An 11,450-nucleotide genomic window follows, 5' to 3' on the forward strand; every position below is an offset into this window, starting at 1 on the left:
TTGACATTCTGGTTGCATCAATGATTGTAATTGAGTATCTTTGACTTGAACGTGAATAATTACATTTATGTAAATGTCTTACAATAAAATAAATCACATATTTACTAAAAGCTGCCACGAATGCTGATAATTATTACATTTGACCACCTGAACGTGAGGGAACGTGGGCGCCCCACACGCGACTTTTAACAATAGCCATGTACATTAGCTAACGTTAGTTTGAAGCTTGGATACTTTCGTTACAATAACTTCCAGTGAACTTGCCCGCTAGGCGCTAGTTAACGTTAGCAGACGTTGGCTAGCTAGCTAGCATTTTTTTAGCCAGCAACGTTAAGGCTACAGATTACCCGTAGACAGTAATATAGTGCAATGACTGACATTGGATACAGTTGCTCAGGACAAGGCATGTTTATAGGAAAAGTTACTTTGAAAAACGTGTTTGACCGCCCAAAGATCGGTGTCCCCCCATGACCGGTGCCCCACTGTTTTGTCATCCAGTTCAACCTACAATCAAAACAAACTTTTGTAACCTTCTAAACATCTTTGCTGCAATCACCACTTTTGTTTGGTTGGCTAACAACAAACACTGGGAAAGCCGTAGCCTAAGTGGGCAACCGTATAGCTAGATAGTTTTTGAGCTGGTTATATCGAGGTAACTTTAACTTAACTACATATCTACAGCTGAAGTATTTAGCGAGCATATTTGAGGCCTTGGTAAGTGTGTATAATTGTGTGTTTGGTGACTGTAGAACCTAACTGACTTAGCTATCTAGCGCAATGATTGAACATTCATTCTAAATTGTCTCCATTTGTTTATTTGTATTTAAGAAGGAACAAACTGGGCGCTGCAATACAAAGTAGTTCATTCGTAATATTGTGTTGATACTGACAGCTGTCTTCTTCATTATGTTCCTGACACCTGTCTGATGAAGAAGATGCTCCGGGCTGTCCTCCAGGCCAATAAGAACGGGGTGTCCATCAGGCGGATACAGGTCGCTGACGGGGGAGTTCATCCCTGACCGAAAGCTGGGCTACCCTTCACTGGAGTGCTTCCTCCGCAGTACCCCCTCTGTGGTCAGGATGGAGAATGGCATGGGGGAGGCAAGGCCGTCGTCCCAATAAACGGGTGGCTGGTATCCTAGTGGTTAAGAGCGTTGGGCCAGTAATTGAAACGTCGCTGGTTTGAATCCACGAGCCGACTAAGTAAAAAAAAATCTGCCTGTGCCTCTCGGGAGCAAGCAGCATAACCCGTATACCAGCTGTTTCCTTTCTACCTGCCACTTTCCTTTTAAATCTAATGAAGGGAAGTGAAGACGTACACATTTCAGGAGGAAGGACAGATTTGGAGTTTGAGGAGAGTTGAGCAAGTCAGATTTAAGTTTTAAGCCAATATGTGTCACTTTGTATGAGCTTGTACTCTCCATATTTCTCCTGTAGATAATGTGCTTTGCTGCAGTCTGTCAAGAAACGGCCCACATCACTCAGCTGGTCGCTCTTCAGAAGTCCAGCAAGAGGGCGCCTGGCAGCTCCCAGATGCTGAACTGTCAGATGAGGTCGAAATTGGCTTCAAACTTTGTGTTCTATGCTAGGTCTCGTCTGTCCTTGTCACAGTCAGTGTCATCTGGCAATGGCTCTTTTTCTGAATGTGTCTTTCCTTGATGGCCCAGTTAACTATTCCTTTGAGAACTTGATTTTTTTAAAAAAGAGCTAAGAATAAGGGCCTTTCAGACCAAAACTCATATTTCTCTCTCCGTCTCTCTCTCTCTCCTGATTCTTTGCAGATATTAATACAACCAGTGAGTGAGAAAATGAAGCAGGATGCTATCATCACTGACATCTACCTCTTCCATCTCTCCCCTCGTCTTCCTCCAGAGAAGCCTCACACGTCCCTGCGTCAGCCTGACCGTGCTCCAGTGCACTCTGGCTGGAGCCAGCCTTACACCTCCATGGGACCCCAACGGCCGCGGAGCTACAACACCTGTGGAGGCTTCAGCGCTGGGGGAAGACATCAGGAAGATGTACAGCCGGCATGATGAGAGGGTCAACCCCCCCTGCTCCGGCCCCTACAGAGTCAGAACAGGGAGTCCATCACTCAGGTGAAACAGAGTGAGAGGTGAGTGGAAGGAACACATGTTTTAGTATGAGAGGTGTGGAGGGCACTAACGCATACCATTGTGTAAGACATAGGTGGTTTGTGATGTTATACCGTCTTCAATGTCATTTGATGTAACGTTACTGCAAATTGTCTTCTCTGCATTCAAATAGTACCAACAGATATTACTCTACCTCTGTTTTTCTTCAGGCCAGACAAGAAATGTACCTTTTCATTCTAGACTGGTGAATGAAGTCAACCATCGCATTACGAATACCACCCAGAAAGCTCCTGGTAAGTCAAGTGGGACCCTCCTTTCTCCAGTTGGAGATTTGGCTAATTGCATAGCAGCAGATTCATAGTGGAGATTTTGTCTGAAATCCGAAAGACAGAGTATTTCTTCCTAGGAAGTGTATGCTGTGTATCCCCGTAGAGGCCATCTGGTTTCAAAGAACATTTTATTAGCCACACGCGCCGAATACAACAGGTGAAATGCTTACTTACAAGCCCCAAACCAACGGTGCAGTTTAAAAAAGTACCAAGAAGAAATAAAAGGAAGAGTGCATCTGTCCTCTGGACGCTTTAGTGGTGGTAGTGTTACTGTACAAAACATTTGAAAATGATTTCACCCTACTGAACATGACTTGCTGGTATATTATGTAATAATGTGTCGTCCATTCATCCTACTGTTTCCCAGCTCCCTCCGTTACCATCAGTAACGTCTCTGCTCCTCCTCCGACGCCCAAAGCCCTTCAGCCGGGAGGCTACAACCCCCAGGTGGTCCAGAGTCGGATCTCTGAAGTGCTGAAGAAGTACTACAGTGGTCTGTGGCTGTCCAAGCTGCCCTGTGTGTACCGGAACATGCACAACCAGGTCCTACCTGGCCAAGCGGTCATAGACCTGGAGAACTGGACACATATCTGCTCAGTAAGTATCTAGTGGAAAATCATATTATCTTTGTTTCCCTTCGATCAGCAACAAAAGGAATTGTTTTGAAATGATAGAATTTTTCCAGTTTATTTTTCACTCACTGATTTTCGGAAACATTCGATAGTCACGCCTTTTTCCTGTAGTGTTTTGAGATGTTTCATGCACTTTGATGCATTGAGTGAAACTTTGTGTTTCAGGTTAAGAAGCCCGTTAGTACCAATCGAGCAGATAGGCTGGTCTACCCCCCTCAGCCCAACCCCCCCCAGCCTTGCTGTCGCACCAGTCAAACCCGCAACGGCCCCTTATACTGTCAAACCAGCGACAACCCTCCTAGCTAAACCCATCACTACCGCTCCAGTCAAACCAGTCACCACCAACCCAATGAAACTGGCCCCTCTATTCTACTCACTGCAGAGCCCCTCCTTGAACCAGAGTCAGACCTCACCCACTCCACCGGCCCCCTCGTGAAAGCACTCCCCCGACCCATACCTCCACCTCTCCAACTGCCCCCTCTACCTTGTGGAAGCCCTCTCCTTCCCACCTTCTCCCTACACCCACCTGTAATTTGTGGAAACCCTCCCCTACTTCCACCTCACCCTCATGGAAGCCCACAACTACCACTTTCTCCCCTATTCCCCCCCAACTCCTCCCTTCCTCACCTCCCCCACATGGATGGGCTCCCCTACCCCCACCACCCCTATCCCCCCTCTCCCCTACAGCGGTGAGCATCCCTGCGGAGGCGTGCCTCAGACTGAAGGAGCTGCTGTCTAAATACAGGCATGGCCTGTGGGCCCACGCCCTACCAGGAGACCTTCAAGGCCCCCTTCCCAGAGGACATCCTGGCCAACCTGTCTCTCTTACAGGACATCTGCACTGTGGAGTACCCCATGCCCGACAACAAAAATAAGGCCATCCTTTACGGCCCCGCCACGGAGTACAAGGCCAAGGTAGGGCTGCCTGTTCTCCTCCAGAAATATTATTGTATTTATTCATTGTTTAATTCAGGTGATCAGATATTGGAGTCATTTCTGATTCCTCAATTCCTGGAGTCGGGAATCGACTCTTGAAATTGATTCCCTCTCAATCCTGAGCCGACTCCAATAGAAGAAACTGGTAGAAAACACATTGGCACAACTGTAGTAAGGTATGTTGTTTGGACATGCAGATGAGCAGCACCCCGTTCTCCCCGTCGGGTTATAAGCTCAACAGCACCCACATGGTTCCTCCACTGCTGCTCCCCAAGGAGGAGTTCCCCTCAGTGCTGGTTGTGGAGGCAAGCAGCATCGACCTGGTCATCCTCAGGTAGCTTATTTCTTTGGTCATTTGATTATTTCTTTTGATAAATTGCTCGTCTTCGACGTTGCAATTTCAAGGGCATTTCATGAACTTTTCAGGTCATTTTTGCTGCCTAAAGCCTCTATTTTCCTGTTTAAAAGATTCCCTCCCATGCAACATTTCCTGCGGTTTCCGGAAATCCTTCAACTAAGATTTCAGAAAAACCTGAAAACTTTTGGGAAATGTTGGGGATTTTACTTTTCTTACTCAGCTACATAGGCGAGGGCTACTCTCAGGCAATGGAGGAATCCATGACAACGGTCTACAGCTAGCTCAGTGCTCAGAGGCTCCTCCCCTTCCCCTCGGCTGGCCAACTTGCGGCCGTCAAAGTGGAGAGGGGCGAGGAGGTCGCCAGGGCCCAGGTCTGTGAGGTCATGACCAACAAAAGTCAAGGTAAGGAAGGTCTTGGAGGGGCAAGCTCGATGGAGAATCTCCATTGAAAGTTCTGTTTAGTTCAGGACTAGGCTTAATCGGTGTCCAGGAAATCTCCCCTATAGGTTTGTGAAGCGCTGCAGGGAACTGTGAGACAAAACACGATTAGGTGGTGAAAAGTTGAACAAACATTGGCCTATTAAAATGCGGTGAAAAGAGAAGTGTGTGATAATGGGTTAAAAGGTCTTTCTAAGGTCTTTGAAAGCCAAGTTATTAAACAGATTACCGACCATTTTGAATCCCACCATACCTTCTCCGCTATGCAATCTGGTTTCAGAGCTGGTCATGGGTACACCTTAGCCACGCTCAAGGTCCTAAGCGATATCATAACTGCCATCGATAAGAGACTACTGTGCAGTCGTATTCATCGACCTGGCTAAGGCTTTCGACTCTGTCAATCACAACATTCTTATTGTCAGACAACAGCCTTGGTTTCTCAAATGATTGCCTCGCCTGGTTCACCAACTACTACTCTGATAGAGTTCAGTGTGTCAAATCGGAGAGCCTGTTGTCCGGACCTCTGGCAGTCTCTATGGGGATGCCACAGGGTTCAATTCTCGGGCCGACTCTCTTCTCTGTATACATCAATGATGTGATTCTTTGATTCACCTCTACGCAGACGACACCATTCTGTATACCTCTGGCCCTTCTTCAGACACTATGTTAACTAACCTCCAGACAAGCTTCAATGCCGTACAACTCTCCTTCCGTGGCCTCCAACTGCTCTTAAATGCAAGTAAAACTAAATGCATGCTCTTCAACCGATCGCTGCCCGCACCCACCTGCCCGTCCAGCATCACTACTCTGGAAGGTTCTGACTTAGAATATGTGGACAACTGCAAATACCTAGGTGTCTGCTTAGACTGTAAACTCTCCTTCCAGGCTCACATTAAACATCTCCAATCCAAAATTAAATCTAGAATTGGCTTCCTATTTCGCAAAAAAGCATCCTTCACTCATGCTGCCAAACATACCCTCGTAAAACTGACCATCCTACCGATCCTCGACTTCGGCGATGTCATTTACACAATAGCCTCCAACACTCTACTCAACAAATTGGATGCAGTCTATCACAGTGCCATCTGTTTTGTCACCAAAGCCCCATATACTACACACCACCTCGACCTGTACGCTCTCGTTGGCTGGCCCTCGCTTCATACTCGTCGCCAAACCAACTGGCTCCAGGTCATCTACAAGTCTCTGCTAGGTAAAGCCCCGCCTTATCTCAGCTCACTGGTCACCATAGCAACACCCACCCGTAGCACGCGCTCCAGCAGGTATATCTTACTGGTCACCCCCAAAGCCAATTCTTCCTTTGGCCGTCTCTCCTTCCAGTTCTCTGCTGCCAATGACTGGAACGAACTGCAAAAATCACTAAAACTGGAGACTCATATCTCCCTCACTAGCTTTGAGCACCAGCTGTCAGAGCAGCTCACAGATTGCTGCACCTGTACATAGCCCATCTGTAAATAGCCCGTCCAACTACCTCATCCCCATACTGTATTTATTTATTTATCTTGCTCCTTTGCACCCCAGTATCTCTACTTGCACATACATCTTCTGCACATTCTACCATTCCAGTGTTTAATTGCTATATTGTCATTTTTTTCGCCACCATAGCCTATTTATTGCCTTTCCTCCCTTATCCTACCTCATATGCACATGCTGTATATATACTTTTTCTACTGTATTATTGATTGTATGTTTGTTTATTCCATGTGTAACTCTGTGTTGTTGTATGTGCTGAACTGCTTTGCTTTATCTTGGCCAGGTCGCAGTTGCAAATGAGAACTTGTTCTCAACTAGCCTACCTGGTTAAATAAAGGTGAAATACAAAAATAAAAGAATGGCCTTATAAGGATACTTTTCTGCAAACTTTTTAGCTGGATTTTACAGTCTAGTGTAAAAAATAATAATCATGGGAAGCAGGAAATAATGAGGACGTTTTATTGGCCCTTCCTATGCTAGACTTAGTTACAGGTGTCCATTCCACATCACCTACAAGGCCCTGTTTATAACCAGTCTTGTCTTGTTGCCCCTCAGGTGTTTTACCTGGACCACTAGCCCAGTAATCACCCACCCTTGTGTACTACTAGAAGACTGTGCCTTGTAGGTTTTCAGTCCACAGAGAGTTCAAGGCCCTGTTTATAACCAGACTGTCTCGTTGCTCTACAGGTGTACTAGGTGGAACATGGCTTCTCTGAGGTCCTCAGTAGAACCACACTATTGCAGCTGCAGAAAGACTTCCTCAAGCTGCCCTTCCAGGTGGCTACCTGTCTACTAGCTGGTAACCAAGTTCAACTCCCATTTCCCCCATTTCTTCTGAGCGTTGCAACTACGATGTGTCTCCTGAAAAGGATTCGTTGGAAAGACGAGTTGGGATTTGTGTGATGGAGAATACAAGCAGGTAGCTAAATGTAATGTTTATTTACACGTGACACGTCACCACAGTTAGTGGTATTCCACATTCTCCTGTGTTTAATCTGCTGTCTTTATCCTTCAGGGATCCTCTCATATCTAAGTACCTCTGGGATGTAATATGGGGCAAGAGGTTGATTTTAATCGCTTTCGTTCTTTTTCCATCTCTCTTTCCCTCTCTCTTTTCTCTCTCCCTCACGCTTCTGTCACCATCTCTTTCTCCATTTCTCTCTCGCTCCCTCACACTTCTGTCACCATCTCTTTCTCCATTTCTCTCTCGCTCCCTCACGCTTCTGTCACCATCTCTTTCTCCATTTCTCTCTCGCTCCCTCACGCTTCTGTCACCATCTCTTTCTCCATTTATGTCGCCATCTCTTTTTCCATCTCTCTCTCTCTTTCTGTCTCGCTCTGTCTCTGACTTGCTGGGAGCAGCATAGGGTCGGCCTCGGAGTGGAGCACATTATGGGGTTAATGGCCTTGCTCTATGGCACACCGGCAGTAGGTGTGACAAAGATGACACCCAGGCCATATGCCACCCAGGTTATGCTCTATTTTTGAAAGAGTACATTAACCAAGACCATACGAACATTTATGACAGCTGGACGTACTATGATCAGAAGGATACAGGAAGAAAGATGGAAGAAAGATAACTGATGACTAACACGTGAAACATAAGCATGCAATGCATACATTATTTTTAGGACGTGAAAAGGGTTCTACCATCGTTATAACCTAACCAAAAGCAGATATGAGCGTTAAGTGGGTGTGAACTAGCTCTGAGATGAGAAGAAAATAATAAAAGGCCACGGGAAGCTATTTTCATATAGAGGGAGGGGACTCTATATGTTATGCAAAGACAGGATCCTATAAAGGCAGGACTCTGTAATATGAAAATGTTGTCTCTTTCTATGGAGGGGCTCGGCCCTGTTACGTTTGTGATAGGGTCCTTCCATGGAGGGGCTCGGCCCTGTTACGCTTGTGATAGGGTCCTTCCCTGGAGGGGCTCGGCCCTGTTACGTTTGTGATAGGGTCCTTCCATGGAGGGGCTCGGCCCTGTTAAGCTTGTGATAGGGTCCTTCCATGGAGGGGCTCGGCCCTGTTACGCTTGTGATAGGGTCCTTCCCTGGAGGGGCTCGGCCCTGTTACGTTTGTGATAGGGTCCTTCCATGGAGGGGCTCGGCCCTGTTAAGCTTGTGATAGGGTCCTTCCCTGGAAGGGCTCGGCCCTGTTATGTTTGTGATAGGGTCCTTCCATGGAGGGGCTCGGCCCTGTTATGTTTGTGATAGGGTCCTTCCATGGAGGGGCTCGGCCCTGTTATGTTTGTGATAGGGTCCTTCCCTGGAGGGGCTCGGCCCTGTTATGTTTGTGATAGGGTCCTTCCATGGAAGGGCTCAGTTTTGCTACTTTGTATTAAAGTGTATATTGAATTCACAAGTTATTGTATGCGTGTTATATTTCTGAGACGATTCTCCACGACATCGCCTGGTCAAACTGAGCAATCAGTTAGTCAGGGAGGTGACCTAGAACCCGATGTTAACTTTGCCAGAGCTCCACACTTCCTCTGTGGAGATGGTTGTCCTTCTGGAAGGACTCCCATCTCTGCAGCACTCCACCAAGCAGGCCTTTATGTTAGTGGCCAGATGGAAACCATTCTTCAGTATATCTAAAAAACTGTTTTTGATTTGTCATTATGGGATATTGTGTGTAGATTGATGAGGGGGGGGGGACAATTTAATCCATTTTAGAATAAGGCTGTCACATAACACAATGTGGAAAAAGTCAAGGGGTCTGAATACTTTCTGAATGCACTGTGTCAACTGTTTTTGTACTACAGGTGTGGTAACAGCTAGCTGAACAGCTGGTTCAGAATGTAATTTGGGAAGAAATTGCAGTAGGCACACTTTAAACAAAACTATTGAATTTGCTTGCTTCAAGAGCAGCAATATGATGCTTGAAAAAGTGAAGCATAGACGGATGAGAGTTGATTAGACATTTAGAAGCAGGTGTGATCCACAGCTGGCGCAATGAAAGAATTGGGCCACAGAGTTGTCCTCATTAGCATAGCTTTCATCAGCTTTCAGAAGACACGAACTGAAAGTAGGCACACTGGATGTCCAAAAAAGACAAGATGAAAGGCTCTAACTTGGACTGATTTTAACCCTCTCTTCCCCTTTAGTTAAAAGCACTTTGAAAAAGGAAAAAGAAACATATTTTCGATTGATTTTCCTTCTGTACTGTTAGATCTTCAAGGTTTCTAACCCTCTCCCTCCTTTCCTCTATGCGCTGTAGATCTTCAAGGTTTCTAACCCTCTCCCTCCTTTCCTCTATGCGCTGTAGATCTTCAAGCTGAACTTTAAAATGAAATGTTATTGATTCTCCTATGTCATGTCGATTTCCAAGCATTTTTAACCCTTTCCTTTTCTATAGAGCTTGAAGCTGGACGAGGCCAAGCTGGTGCATATCTACCTGTTTACCTCTCAGGGCTCCCAGGATGTCACCAACAGTGTTAACCACCAGATGGTGACCTCTGACCTATGGAAGCACCCCGCCTTCCCCGGACCCCAGAAGGACGGCCCCCCTACCCCCAGTTTCCTCGACACCATGGTCGCCAACATGGTGGATCAGTTTACCCTCGAAAGCCCAGCCTGCAGCCCTATCCCTGTCTCCACCAAGACCCCCAGCCCTCTGGAGGGTGCCGGGGACACGTCAAAAGTGCTCACCCCCACTTTGGTCACCTGCGCTTGGGGAGAGAAGCAGCTGGCCCTGACCCCTCTCATGGAGCTTCCCCAGGCGGGCCAGAACATGGACGTCTACGTGTCTGTGGCCTGTCACCCGGGACACTTTGTGCTGCAGCCGTGGCAGGTAACCAGTTCAAGAGAGCTGTCAATGGTTGCGTCCCAAATGGCACCCTAATTCCCTACATGGTGCACTACATTTGCACAAAAGTAGCGCACTATGTAAGGGAAAAGGGTGCCATTTGGGACTCTGAAGAGAAATGGTTAATGGCGTAGCTTAGTCTTAGACATTGATTTTGCTTAGTCTTGGCGATGACGTGTATTTGGATATATGTTTTGTATATTTTAGTCCGTATTGTTGAACTCCCGTGACAGCGATTTCTCTGTCAAACTGTAAAAAATAATATTGCTTTCAGTGTGAACTAAGACGACTAAAACCACATATAAAGTATGTAGATTCATGGGCTTTGTTTTGTTCCGTTTTCAAATGGCTGAGGCAATATAACTGTTAGAGAAGAAGCCCCTGGTGGCCCAGGTGGAGTGTGTGGTGGAGGCGGAGCTTCCCTGGGACAGGAAGGCGATTGGTGGATTAATTTATTGAATTTCTTTGAGAATTACAAAAATACATAAATAGCCAGTAGCGACATATATTTAAAAAAGAATAACGCAAAGTCACTAGTTGCATCTGAAAGGGCACCATATTCCTTACGTAGTGCACTGCTTTTGACCAGGCCCCATTTCAGAGGAGACAGACATCTGTGTCCACACCGTCATGGCTGACTTCCCAGAGGAGCTGAGTACCGCCCCGTAGAACCGGACTGGACAGACCGAACGCTTAAGACTGTTGTGGTATCATGTTCTTATCCCGCACAGGTAGAACTCTGCCAGAGTCTATCACATACGCTGAAATTTTGTACAGCACTGCCTTGCAGCATATAACTGTTGGTATCCCTTTCACTTATTCCACGGGTCACGAAGATCTGCCAGAGTGTCACAGGTCATTGGGGAGCCATTTATGCAGAAGCGTGGTCTTATCAGCTTAGCAATGTATGAAGCATAGAGCTGTGTTTTTTTCTTCTTCCTTATCGTATGTGTGGGGGTGGGGGTGAATCTATTTGCAGTTGTGCATATACAGAGAAAGGGATTAAACAGCAGTACCGACCCCATCGATCTCCTTAGTAGGTTATGTCGTTCATGTGTATATACAAAAAGTTTCCTTTATCGTTCAGTTTCAATCTTCAATCAAATACTTTGCATAGAAAGTTCTTTGCTGATTTTAGTTATTATTCAGCACCAATGTATGGTCTTTGCAGTTGATCTGTTTTAAGACATTTGTCCTTCTAACTTGTGATTTTGTTTATTTGTCTTTTACTTAAATACATTTGAACTTTTAAATAATAACTTAAGTCGACTGTATTTAATTCGTTTTTCAATACCTTGACTTTTTAAATGCTTGAAATTGATTTGACTGACACGTATTTTGCTTTTTGTGCGTGACATCTCACAGT

At 46.0% G+C, this 11,450-nt stretch overlaps 1 pseudogene; it reads left to right on the forward strand.

The window, feature by feature from the left end:
- The first annotated feature begins 926 nt into the window (after positions 1-926).
- LOC115146739 (tudor domain-containing protein 7B-like) lies at positions 927-10,120 on the forward strand (annotated as a pseudogene).
- Positions 10,121-11,450: the final 1,330 nt, after the last annotated feature.

This window comes from Oncorhynchus nerka, linkage group LG18 (assembly GCF_034236695.1).
Source record: "Oncorhynchus nerka isolate Pitt River linkage group LG18, Oner_Uvic_2.0, whole genome shotgun sequence".
In the NCBI taxonomy this organism is placed as follows: Eukaryota; Metazoa; Chordata; class Actinopteri; order Salmoniformes; family Salmonidae; genus Oncorhynchus; species Oncorhynchus nerka.